Genomic DNA, 14,174 nt, shown 5'->3' on the forward strand with positions numbered 1-14,174 from the left:
TTTTAGAATGGTTTGATTTGTTAATCAGAAATCTACCACCAGTTGCTCTTGATATCTGACATAGAAATCATGCATATAATGGGCAATCAAGTGTATGTTATTTGGTTGAATACAGTTTACAGATCCCCTTTCCATATGGAAACAAGGAAGGATCCGCAGTGAATTCCACCAGCCTTCTGTAGTTGTATACATCTGTAATGTCCATCTATAGATACTGTAGTAGACTACAGATAGTATATTGCAGACTATAAATATCGTAGTAGTAAAGAGAGAATATATCTTTCTCATATAACTTTGTATTTTTGCACATGGTGAATTAAAACCATTGATCAATAGCCCACTGAGTCAATAGGTAATATTTGATCTTTTCTCCTTTGGCTCAAATACTAAATGTATGCCCAATGAACATGTAAATGTGCTAATTGTAAATAAACATTATGTAATAATCTATGTTTTCTAATTGTAATAATCTGGGCAAGAGTTGAGCCTGATCTGCTGTTATACATGACACTGGTTCTATGAAGACATATGACATTGAAATGAAAAAATGAGACTGTGTGAAGGTCTTTTACCAGGTTCTGGTGGTAAAGGTGTACCAAAATAAAGATTTTCTCCCTAATTTACTAAAAATTCTGTGACAAGCAATGCTATATGAAAGTTCTGACCTTGATTTCTAAGTTTGATCTGTGTGAAAATTCAACTAAATATATTAACATATGGAAGTCAACAGAGCATTGAATTGCAGCTCAATACATTGCTAGGTTGCTTACCAACAGTCTTTTATTTATGTTCAATTTGTCTGACTTAACATTTTTGAAATTCTGTTCTGTTCCAATTTTTAGTAAAGGCATTAGAGACAGCCTACTTGGTTTCACTAACGCAAAATTTTGTCTAATAAAATAGTTTGCATTCTATGATGGAATGACTGCATCACTGGTCAATGGAAGAGCTACTGATCTACCTGTACTTCTGTGAGGATTTTGATGTGGTTTCTCCTGTAACATTCTTGTTGCTAAATTGGAGAGTTATGGGTTTGATGGTGTTGCCAGATGAAGAATTGCTTGCACCTGGTGCTTTATAGTTTTATAACTTTATAGATTCAGATTCCAGGTGTTTGAGAGAGTGCTGAGAGTTATGTTTGGTTATGCTTCAATTTGCTTTATTAATATTTCCAGATATGGCCCACCATTGTCCAAGCATTATTTTCCATCACTCGCTCTCTCACCACCCCTGTGGTAGTCATGTTACCAAGACTGACTGCAACTTTCCTGTGATAATTTGTCAAGAAGAGAAACACATTAAAAGCAGAGTGAGAGATGTAGGCTGAAGCTGTTATAAATTTGGACTCCTTACACAACATGGAGCCTTAAGGAAGTGGTATTATATTTCACAGTCTTTTCATGCATTTCAGGCTGTATTTTCACAATGCTAGAAATATATTTATAATGAGAACTGAGGAAGCTCAGTGGATGTCAGACTGGCAACAGGTAACTTTTAGAGATGAAAAGGGGGGAAAAAGGATTGCACATCTCTAATATCAAGGATTACAGTTCAAGAAAAAGAGAAGTAGGAGGAGGGAGAAAGTAAAGGATTTATTTCTGAAACAAACCATGACCTAAACATTAATCAGTCCTGGATTCTCTCCAGATGTTTTGAGAAGATTCAGGTTTTCCTTTTCCTGAAGGTTTTGTAGGCCAGAAAGATTTGAGTCTTAGATAAGTATTGCTAACAGGAATACATTCTGTGTTTGACATCCAGGTAGCTTTATTGACAGCTGGAGATTCTGAATCTAAATTTTCACTTTCAGTGTTGTATGTTGTTTAGCTAGAGAATGAAAAAGTATGTTTTCATATTATCTATGAATGGATTATTAACTATATACGGATATGCTGTTTATACAGTGAAAGTGATAAAACTGACTGTAATTCTGGAAAATAAGTGCTCTGAAATGTAAGGATCTTGAAATCTACCACTGCATCAAAGTTGGCCTAGACTTTCACACCCACAAACAGCCCTTCCTTTTTCCTGACTAGCAGAGCACCTTCTCTTCTCCATCACCTGTGCTGACTCCTCTGTCACCTATACCACAAAGACTATCTGACTCCTGTATCACAAAGTTGCTATCAGTGGTCTCTATAAATCTCCTAGGTTTTTGTGCCCCATTTTTTTGTGCTTCCAGCAGATATAAGGTGGTTAAATATCACTGGTTATTTACAGAGCACTGCATGAAAAATGATACTAGATACAAGTGAATTTAATGATCATGATGATTACTGTTATTTTCATACAAAGTAAAGAGTAGACACAAATAATAATTATACTAGATTCAGTATGAGTTTATGGAAAATTGATTTCACTAAACTAGCTGCATGTAATTTTATAAAATGTTAAGTATTATAAATGCACAGAATTAAATTTGTTTATATTTTATTAACATAATGGTAATTAAATATATCTAATAAATTTTGGTTACTGTACAATGTTTTTATTAAGAATCTGAAATGGTATGAAAGAATAATAGCATATATTAAGTGGACTGAATGTGGATTAGATAATATAGCCCACAACAGAATGAGCAAAGAGCCATTAACTATTTACTTCAATGGGAATGCTGTGGTCTTATGTTCCTTTTCTTCCAAATCACTGACATCAAACCTTCACTGATAAATGTGAATGTGTTACAAAATGGGAATTTTTATTATTTAAGAGGACACAGTACTTGTGCAATGCTATTTATTTTTTATCCAACTACAAGCATCTTACTTTCACCATTATGGGGTGCATGGTCATACACCATTAATCAATCTGTTACTTATTCTGCAGTTCCCACTTACAGGATTAATTATTGAAAAGTGTTTGTGGAAAGCAGTAAGAATAAATATATTCTAAAAGGCTTTAGTATTATTATGTAAGTTTCAACAGTGATATACCACATAAATTAACCTGAAAGATAATAGACTGACATTCAGTTGGAAATGCAAGGAAAGTAAGCCCTGGTGAAGAACCTGTGGAAGAGTGACTTCCAGAAATGGACCGCAATAAAAAACAATCAAGTATTATTACAAAGAGTAAGCTAGCATAAAAATGCAATAAGGGGGAACTGTTGGTTATGTCTCTATTAAGAAGAGTTTTGGGTTCAGATGGAACTGAAAAATTTTGTGGGCAACATAATCAAACTATTTCTTGAATATCTGTACTTAATGTACTTTATGTAGAAAAATATTCATTCTGAGATTCCAATTGTAATCTGCAATTTTTTTCACTCTTGCTTCCCTATGGTACCAACCAAAGTAGTTTCATTTTAATGGCACTAACATTTTAATCTGCCTTCACCTTCCATTGGAAAATTTAAATCAAATAAATCATTTAAACATTTTAGTAGTTGTTATTGCACTATCATATTCTACTTATGCATTTCAGCTTGTCAAGGAATGATGGGATGTTATGGGTATTTTAATGAAAGGCTATATTAAAAATTCCAGAGTAATGTAAAACATATTGCAAATGAGTTCAAAATTAAAGGCACTTCACATCCTTTATTGCATTCCTACAGTTTAGCTTGTTTCCAAACTAACAGCTGATAGTATGTGATGGGAATACAGAAATCAAGCTGGTATATCAAACGTGCTCAAACACCAGAGATTTACTGTTTCCTTTTACATACCACAACAGTGTATGTATCACACCAGTGATTTTCATGTCTGTATATATATCTGCAGTTGTGTCAATATTTAGAAAAAAAATTTCAACTAGATTTAACAAGTTGCATGTAATTATATACATATTCATACTTATATTTTAGCTACACAAATGCAATGCAAGAAGATCAATCTACCTAAGGAAGAGATGACCTTGAATTGTACACTGCACATAGACATTGGAGTTCATCTCAAAGAATTATTTTGGTAAAGCTGGAAAGATTTGCAAGAGACAGGTACCACAGACCACCTTTAAAATCAGCTTGACTAAGACACCCTTTTGCATCTTGGACTCTGGATTGATAAGCAATTGTTGGTCTGACTTTTTTTCTCCAAAATCCTCTAGATGCCAAAACAATGTTAGTGGATGTGAAAGAAGGACTAAGTGACTGAAATAGCCAACTATTTAGAATAATCCTTAAGTAAGTCCAGAGGAATTTCTGGGGAATCCTCCCTCCTCCTTCTCTGATCTGGGTGTCTGCATGAGTGTTTCTCTAATGTTTTGTCTCACATCTGCTGTGCAGCATTTTTTTAGCTTTTCATCAGCCTGTTTTCCCATGGGCAACACCAGCTTGGCTGATGGTCTCAACTTTGACTAGAGGTGGTCCACTGGATCCAGCCGCAATTGCTGGAACCAGCTGTGTATGCATCAGGCCCTGACCATTGCTTATAGTCTCTGCCACTATCAAAAAGTAATCATTCAATACAATTAGGCAAATGAAGCCTAGATATTGATTCTTTGAAGATCTATCCATGCTATAGCAGTAGCATGGTTGGAAACATCCACCTTCTGAAACCTTAAAGATTAAAAAAAAAACCCCAAACCCAAAACAACTGAAAAAACCAAACTAACAGCAGTCTTGATCTAAAAAATCCCCATGTGGCCTTCTGCCTAATGCTAATGGGTACTTAATGGAGTTGAATCTGTGGAAAAATAACCTTTTAATCATTAGCTTCATGATTCCTAGAGCATTCCGTTCTGAGTTAGGGAACATTCAACCTGAGTTGGAGAAGCCGCTGCTTTATTACTCCCATGGAGTTCATGGGCCATGGGATGTGGGGGAGACATGGGGGGATCCACCTCTTACCTATTATTGGAAGCAGTCAAGACACAGGAATAAAAGTGGGCTTCCAGAGCTAGTTATTTGTAACATGTATTATAACTGCATAACACTGTCTAACACTGCATTACCTGCAGTGTTATCTGGCTAAGATAGAAGCTGCATGAGCAGAGATTACACTTTCAGCCTTAAAGAGCTGACTAGATCTAGGCTGCCCTTGTTTTGGTCAGTATCACATAAAATTAATTGATTTCTGCTTTCCAAATACCTAGTGCAAGGCGATTAATGATTTTTTTGGAGAGATATTACTTCTCTCTTAGACTGAACATGGCCTTATGTTCTGCCATTGATTGTTCTCACCAGTGGGTTATCATGAAAACGGCTGCCACTAAAACTTTAGGGTTCTTGCTATGTTTGTCTTACTTTCTCCAATGTTCCTGAAGCTTACAGCAAAATAGACTTGAGAGAGAAACATAGACCTCGAGTAAAAAGGTGCCTTTCTCTCCCAAAAGCAGTACTGTCTAACTCGATTTGGACAGTAAATTTAAGTCTCTGGGGCACTAAGGCTCAGTAGAGAAAGGTTCTCTTTGCAGTACTGGAGAAACTGGGAAATTGCTAAATGTAGATATGTTGCATATGCTTTAATTCCCAGCTACCTTTATGAAAACTATTTCAACAGAGTACTCTCATATCTTTCTGAGATAACTGAGTTTTATAGTGAAGGGAAATGATGTATATCTCATCTATCTTGGTGTAAGTGAAGCATGTAATGCACTACCATGTTGAAAAATTTAAGCTAAAATGAGGAAGACAGGATTTTTATAAGAATGATAAAGTGGGGAAAAAAGCTGAAGGAGAAGAATTGACTTATTTCAAAAAAAGAGAAGAGATTACTAGTGAAATTCTCACAGGTCAGAGACTGTATTTAGTATTTTAGGACCTTAACCAAAAAGAAAAAAAGACAAACACAAAGGGAGCAGAAAACTAATGCAGGGCTTTTTTGACTAAGATAAAAAGATGAGAGATATTTTCAGTATAGATGAAGACCAGAATATCATGTTGGAGGTATGACCTTCCACATACATGTATGGCTCAATGTCTGGAATGACAGAACTTGAATTAATATAAAAGTATGACCATATGCTTTGGCTAAATAGTAACCACTGAATGAGGAAGCCTTGATAGGATTGCAAGTCATCTGTAATTAGGACTAGCTACTAAAAGGTTTTAATTTTTGGAAATCAAGGAAGATACATCTGCATGTGTGGAGAGGAATTGTCATGCACTGGATAACAATTTGTCGGTGTACTATAATTCATCAATTCATGCACTTTAGATTTGTCATCTATAATGCTAAATACAGTCCTGTTCATGCATAGTCAAGACAGAAAATAATTAATTACAAAAAATCCTCTATTAAAATAATAGAGTGAAGGATGTACTATTTCTAAAAGAGGACACCAAAACTAGCTTATTTAGCAAAATGAAGGCATAAGTGGCACATGAAACACATTACTTGAGGTACAAGAGCTGTTCAAACACAATGATAGTTCTAACATAGCTTTAAGTGGCTGTTAAACTGGACAGAAATATATTCAAGCAAAAAAAAAAAAAAAGAAAGTAGAACAGATCTTTTGGTAATCATAAGAATGAAATTTTGAGTAGTAGCCAAATAAAGTAACATGCATAAGATACGTAACTTTTTTTTAAGGTAGAGTTTGACAAGTTTATCAAGTAATTTAAGTAATGTGGTTATCTGCAGTAGAATGGGATGACTGAAGATATCACAAGTCCCTTAATGAAATAAGACATAAGAGGATGGCTATCACGGAAATATTTAAGATCAACTGATCACTTGTCTATCATTCCTGGTCCCTAGCAGCCTTGAAGAATTCTGTGAATTGACTAGCTGCAAAACTTTATTTTTCAGGTGAGAGATGATGATTGATGCTGATTATGAATCTGATGTTATTATTAAAAAGGTATACAAGTTTCCTTGAGCAACAGATGTAAACTGCCCAAAGCTGAACATGGAGCTATGTGCTGCCTGAATATACCTAAGTATTTATGAGTCTGCATAATTGCACCAGAGTTTATTTCAGGAACTTGAGAACTTACAGAGCTATAAAAGATTTAATACAGCCAAAAATGTTGCTATTGCTTTTTAGTGTATGCATTTTGTTATTTGCTTCCTTTTGTCATAACAAGTACTATAAAGGAGAAATAAATGCTAAAAGTCTACATTTCACAGCATCTCTCACACAAATGAAAGTAATCTTAAAATAACTCTATTTTTTGGACAAGAAAGTGAAGAAACATTCAGAACAGCAAGATCCTTTAGCTATTACTCAGTTCAGTAAAAAGGAACTCCATCAAGGGTTTCCCCTTAATTTGGCTACACTCTTTTGCAGTAAAAGGTACAAATATCAGTTGTGTTCAACTTAATTCAAGTCACTTTAATAATTATTGATTTTTTTTTATTAAATATGTTATGCATGGGCTAAAAGTATCAGTTTTGTAGTATAACATTTTCACCAAATGAAGTTCAAATATATTTTCAGTTACTCACTGGCGGCTCTCATTTTGTTTAGTCTCTTATTTGGGAAAAGATTCCACTAAGTAGGATTTAATATTAATTTAATTATGTACTTCACATATATTAAAGTCAATTGACAGAAGGAAATTTTTGTTTATAGTACTATAAAACTTACAGGACACAAAACAAAAAAGAGAGGAAGAATAAGAAAATGTGTTGAAGGAACATGCAAGGAAGAAACAAGATTTGTGCTTGAAAATAGTTTATACATACAGAAAATTCTTGTTGCAATTCTTGTTACTTTGTGGTATTGTATATTGGGGTTAGAAAACAAATAACTATTCTTTTTACAAATTTATCAAAACCATTGTTAATATAAAATGAAAAATCTTAATGAAAGTTATAGTGAAATGAAAAATTGCTTAAATAAAATTTTAGCAAGGATAAAGCCAAAGCACTATGTCTAAACGTAGTAATTTACAAACTAAAAAGAACTTTTGTGTTTGAGAGGCAAATAAGCACGTTCTTTTCATTGCATGGTTCTCACTATTCATCACTGAAGAGCAGAAAACTGTGCTTATTCAAACTGGATTTATAATTATTGGTTTATTTACTGCTACCCCAAAACAAATAAGAGGTGGGAGACTACTGCAGTTTTTTATAGAAACATCTGCCAGATTCCTCACTAAAATCTGAAACCCTTGCCTAAATCTTTATGTGTTTATCAAATTCAGGCCTAAGAAAGCACTAGAAATAAGTAGCCATAGTCAGGAGTAATGGTGGGGAAAATTTAAGTTTTTATGCATCATTTGGCTCTCAGAAGACTTCATAACTTAGATAATGCCTTGTGAACTCATTGTTTTATCCTGTTCTAACAGTGTTTTATTCTGTTCTAACAGAAAACTATCTTTTACTCTATGGCAACATTCAGCTATGGTTAAAAATGTTTCCAAACACAGAAGCAATTTGGAAAGAGGCTGCAGCCTAACAGCCCTAAAGAAAAAGTTAAAAGAATATGGGTTTCACATTTTCTGGATTGAAAATATTTAATTTATAATCCTCAGTTTGTTCATGAGAAATATCTGGAGGGAGATTAAAGAAAGAAGAAACAATGAGACAGAGGGGGAGGAAAGTAAGTACAAAGTCTTCTACATGAGACCATTGAAAGACCTGCAATGTGCAGAAATCACAGGATGACAACAACCTGAAATCATGTATAAGACAGAGAGAAATCATTTCAGCTTAGCACAGCTGAATTTGGGATAGTGAGTTCAAGTCTTGTGTCTCCGAATAGGTATGGTTACCCTGAAAGAACTGCTTTAAGACCTATGGGGATCTTTCCTGTCAAAAGCTGTGTACAAATCACCTCTGAAGGAGGCACAGAACCATTTTGTTGAGTGTTGACCTAGCAAGCCCTGAATTTATGGACATGATTAACGTGTGGTCTAGTGAGACAGTATGTCATAAATATTAGATTTTGGGTTGTTGGGTTTTTTCTGATGTATCAGCCTGAAATCTGCTCCTGCCCAGTGCCCTTCAGCCTGTGCTCTGCATGCAGGTTTCTGAGGTGAGCCTGTTTCATGAGGTCACAGAGAGTGATGGCCAACTTTTGGAATGAATTCAAGATACTTGCTCCTGAAAAAAATAAAAACATCAGTTTCTATGAAAAAATCCCAAACCTTACAACACTTATTGGTTCTCTTTAGACTAAGAAACCACCTATTTTGGAGACATTTTGGCTAAGACTGGCAACCTGGTACTGCATATATTCCAGAAGAACATTGCCAGACATGGATGAAAGCTCTATAGGGTAAACAGAAATTTTTAATTTCATGGATCATTTGTAACTGTTACACTAATTTCACAAACTCAGAATGTTGTTAATAAAAGCTAATGAGAAAGACCAAGTGCTTTCCTTCATACTTCAAAATTTTCTAGTATTGGATTCTAATTACCAACTTACATGTTCTTCTGAGACCAAAAAAAGTTGACTTTTAATTTAGAAGAAGAAAAAACCCCTTAACTCTCCTTGCTCAAAACTAAATATATTTAGGATATATTCAATGCATCTCATTTGTTTATGACTCAATTTTCCTTCTTCACCTGCTATGTCATCCTTTATTTAGAAATATATTACTATTTGATCAGATGATTTCTTGCTTTACCATGTTCATAGTGTCTCTGATTCACAGATATGTTTGTGTGTTCTAATTTTAATAAGGACTCTTCTCAGATCACAAAGTAATAGCCTGTAATAAGACTTTAGAAATGTCAAACCTAATATAAAAAAAGGAAAATATGGCAGACAAAGAAAACAGATCCTTCCTGTGCAGAGATGAGAGGTGTCTGCTGTTATTTTTGATACAAGTAGTCAGCTGCCAATTCAGGATTATTTCATAAGAAATACCCTCTGCAAAACCACTAGTCAGAGAAAAATAGGCTCTCTGTTGAAAAGAAAAAAAATAAAAAGCTCTGAGTAAGGGATGAGACCTTTGATCCACAGAACATGAACGTCCAAAGGGACACTCTCATCAAAATTGTTATTGGTTAGCAAACCACTGGGCAGTGAACAGAAGGTCAAAGATCAGAATAAGGACAGCTAAAAGAGGGGAGAGGTTACATCCTACTCTGACACAAAATACTCACTCAGTGAGTTACAGAGGAACCTGAACAGCGTGTCTTGGAATTAAGAGTCTCACAGGACACTCCTTATTGTCCACTTGCAGTAGTAATGACCTCTGTGGACACAAAGCCAGAGCATGAAGGAGGCAACTGAAGGAATTCTGATTAAGGTGTAGGAGTTTAATGTAAGGAGTAATGAACTTTATTTGCATGTGAAGTTATGTGTTTAGTATATGCTTTGAAAATCTGTCAAATAAATCACACCTTTTTGATAGGGATGTACCATTAGTGTTGTGTTTGTACCCCTGCTATTACATCTGCAGAATAAGTTTTAGCTCTTGGACTAAAGTTGTTTTGGCTGAAAAATCCACTGGAGGGAGAATTCACATTTCTCTTTCTAAATAACATTATTTTCTTTCTTTCACCGTTCTCCTGTTCTCCTCCTGGGTTTTTTTTTTTTTTTTAATTATTTCTAGCTGAAATACAACATTAATTCTGTTATTCATTTCCTTCCTTCTGAAAATAGCTACTTAAGCCTCTTGAAATCTAAAGCATGAAATTTTCAGCATTAACAAAGGCAATTGGTTTAATGTTCATACCACAAACTGTTCCCTAATAAGCATTCAAAATCACCAAGCAAAAATCCTGTCTGTTTAAGATCGGGTAGACACTGTCTTGTTTATCTTACACAAAAACTTTTAGCTCTAGGAGTTTTCTCTTTCAAAGACCCTATCTTCTTTGATAAAGGGAGTATATAAAACAAAAATTTCTATAGATCATTTTATTCTAGTGCTAATATTTATAAAACTACAAGTAAATAGATAAACCTTTTGCAGTAACTTGAATTGAAAGTTTCTTTTAAGGGCAAGACCTGCAAAAGGGCAGTTTCTGGTTGCAGTTAGACATGTAATTTAAGCCCCCAGTGGGCAAAATTCTGTAAATCTGAAAAAAAAAAGTGAGTGGTTGCAGTTTAATCACCTCTCAAATGTTTTAAAATGGTAAAGAGTCAAAAACTTTATTTTCAGAGGAGAAAGATGAGAAACTAATAAATCTGAATTTGTTCTGAGAATTCAGAGGACATGGGGGTGTATTTTCCAAACAGAAACTGGCAGTTGAGAAACAAATCCTATTATTGCTTAAAATGATTTTTGGGCAGAATTGCCATAAACTAAATGAACACTTACTCTACAGTTATTTTGGTTACAGCTGAGAGAAAAAGTCAGCAAAATGATTTTTTTTTAGTGAAAGAGACAGATACACCAGAAGAGTGCTTGTCAATTCAGTCTATCTCATTTCGAAAGCCACTCAGAGATTTCTTCCTTAATGTACTTACTCTGAGGTAAAATGCTAAATTAGAAGCAGTTATTTTTAGCTCAACCAAGGCCTTAATTTTGCCTTGGGGGAAGAAATCAGGGCTTCTGAATTTAGTTGGAAAAGAGGAAGGACAATAATGGTTTGTGTAGGAGAAAAACTAAATATACACTTTGTATTCTTCCCCAGTCTGATGCATAAAGCCCTGGAGTATGATTTAAACTTTCAGAACCAAGTCAGCAGAGCAGTTTTTTACTTTCTGCAGTATACTGTTGTGCTGACTCTTCACATCTTATCCTTTAGATTTAATATATCATTTAGGTTTAATATATCATAGGAAATATATACATGAATATAATTATTTTGGAGTACTTTCAGAGCTCCAGAGCTTATTATTTTATTTTCAGGGGCTTGTAAATTAAGCACCATGCTGGACAAATTTTGTCAATGTTACTTGATTATTAGTTGCAAAAGGAAAATTTTCCTGATTATTAAGCTAGGAATGGGTCATGCTGCCCTTGAGAGAGGAACTCTCAAATCAGAATTTTGGTCTGTATAATCATGCCTCACATGGACAGCTGGTCTGATGTGCTGTAACATGGAGAAACACTCCCTGTATCCTCAGCAGAGACAGACTCCCTAATATAGAACAGCCTCAAGAAGCGACAGCAAATCTCAAAGTCCTCATAAGAAAATAAAATGGATCACCAAATCACCTCAGTGTTTTCCATTTTAAGGGCCCTTTTAAATTATAAATAAAAGTTTTGACTGTTTCTGGATAACTCTCATCAAGAATGTTTGGAATTTACTCTGCAAATACCAAGGATGAGGATTTGCAAACACTGCTGCTGCCTCTTTCAATGCTTTTCACCAGTGTTCTACTTCTTTTTCATGTGTTATTTTCCAAAAAAAAAAAAAAAAAGAATTTGATGCAGGATGCCCAAATGTGGGCATTCAGTTTGACAGATTACCTCTGGTAAAATTTACTGGATATTATGGCTTTCCAATACCCCAATTCTTTTTTCAGTATGGTTGCTACCACTTTACTAAAGCAAATTGCCTTCCTTCCAGAACTAGATATTCATTTAGTTGCTCACTCTTTCAGGACAGGGATTGTGTTCTTCCTAAGATTCAAATATGAACTTATGAAAATGGTCTCCTTTGAAGAGTATCTTCAAAGAGCTTGTAGCTTCGTTCATTTTTAATGAAAGGAGTATACATCAGGGTATCAAATAGAGTATCAAAATTGTAATTCTTAAATATTTCTTTTTCTTCAATGAACTCAACATTAGCTCTACCAAGCAACTAGCAAGAAATAGATTAAGGATGAATTTTCAGCAATTTTGTACAAAACTAGCAGGATTTGGCAGAGTTCCTTATTTGTGAAAAGAAAGAGATATGTAGAACTGGAAAACCATTTAAACATGGAAGAACAGCAAACATGAAAATTTAAAAAAAACACGCCCACAGCTGTTTTTTGAAAATGTTTACAGAAATCTGTCTTGAAATAATTGTCTTGTCGTGGGAATAATGGACCAGAAAGATGATAAGTTTTGAGACAACACTTGAAGATTTCTGAAAGTGATTTTATGACACAGTGGCCTGTGGCCTGTTCCAGAGGAACAACTTCAAACTCTACGTCCTCCTCTTCCATTTCCTCTTTTGAATCCTTGGCCTCCGTAAAGTACCCAAAGGGGCCTACAGGAGAGCTGGAGAGGGTCATCAGTTTACAAGGGCACGTAGTGACAGGTCATAGGTTAATGTCTTTAAACTGAAAGAGAATAGGTTTAGATTAGATATCAGGAAGAACTTCATTACTGTGAAGGTGGTAAGGCACTGGGGGAGGTTGCCCAGGAAGTTGTGTATGCCCAATCCCCAGAAAAAAATTTAGGCCAGGTTGCATGGAATTGAGAGCATCCTGATGGAAGGTATCCCTGCCCATGGCAGGGGGGTTGGAAAGAGATGAACTTGAAGGTCCCCTCCAAGCCAAACCATTGTATGGTTCTGTAAACACATTCATGGCAGAGATATAATAAAGCAATGAAAGAAACATGTAGCTAAATGAAGAAGTAAATGAATAGATACATTAATTAAATAAGGAATTTAATTGGATTGCTTTAGTCTTACAAATTTCTCATTAGCAGGATCTTATTTATGATATAAACACACACCCTCGGTGCTGAGAGTCCTATGCTTCTTCAAGATAAGGAATAATAATAAGACAGGCAGACTACAGGGTCCTTTAAATAGCAATTACTCCTAAAAATATAATCTACATGAGACAAAAACCTTTGGGCCAGACTTTGCTTTCAGTTACCAGAACACACTGGAAAGCAACTTTATGTCTTGACAAGTACATTTGAACTCACCATTTCTGTCTGCTTATTTGAAATTATTTTATGACAAAATAGTTCCTGGCAACACTGAGTATGTTTAAACATTGCTTTTTATAATATAAAATAGGAACATGCAGTGCTTTAAAAGCTGCAGTCATTCTTCATGGCTTTTTCACTGCTTTGCATGGAGCCATAAGTTTATCACTATTACTTTGCTCCACAAATGAATTGTAGGCATTTAGAGAAACATATTTTAGATAGGAAAAGAACACAGAAAAATTTATTTTGCAGTAAGCATCTTTCCTGTAAGAAGAATGAAATGCTTCCTACACTTACGTGTAAAAACAGGAGCTGTATTTGTGGCCTCTTAGCCTTGGCACTTTGTCTTTAAATATTTGTTCCCAACAAATGCTTGTCATGTCATGATATCAAAAGAGGGCAAATGTCTAGACAAAAACATTAATCTTCCAGCAAGTACAGGGAATCAGTGAAATGTCAGCCTGGTTTTAGCCTTGCTTGTTTATTACATATTTCTATTATTTCTACCACACCCAGCAATAAATTAGGTAGAAGTCACAAGCTTTTAGCTTCCAGCAGTAGTTTTAGGTAA

This window comes from Molothrus ater, chromosome 1 (genome assembly GCF_012460135.2).
Source record: "Molothrus ater isolate BHLD 08-10-18 breed brown headed cowbird chromosome 1, BPBGC_Mater_1.1, whole genome shotgun sequence".
Lineage (NCBI taxonomy): Eukaryota > Metazoa > Chordata > Aves > Passeriformes > Icteridae > Molothrus > Molothrus ater.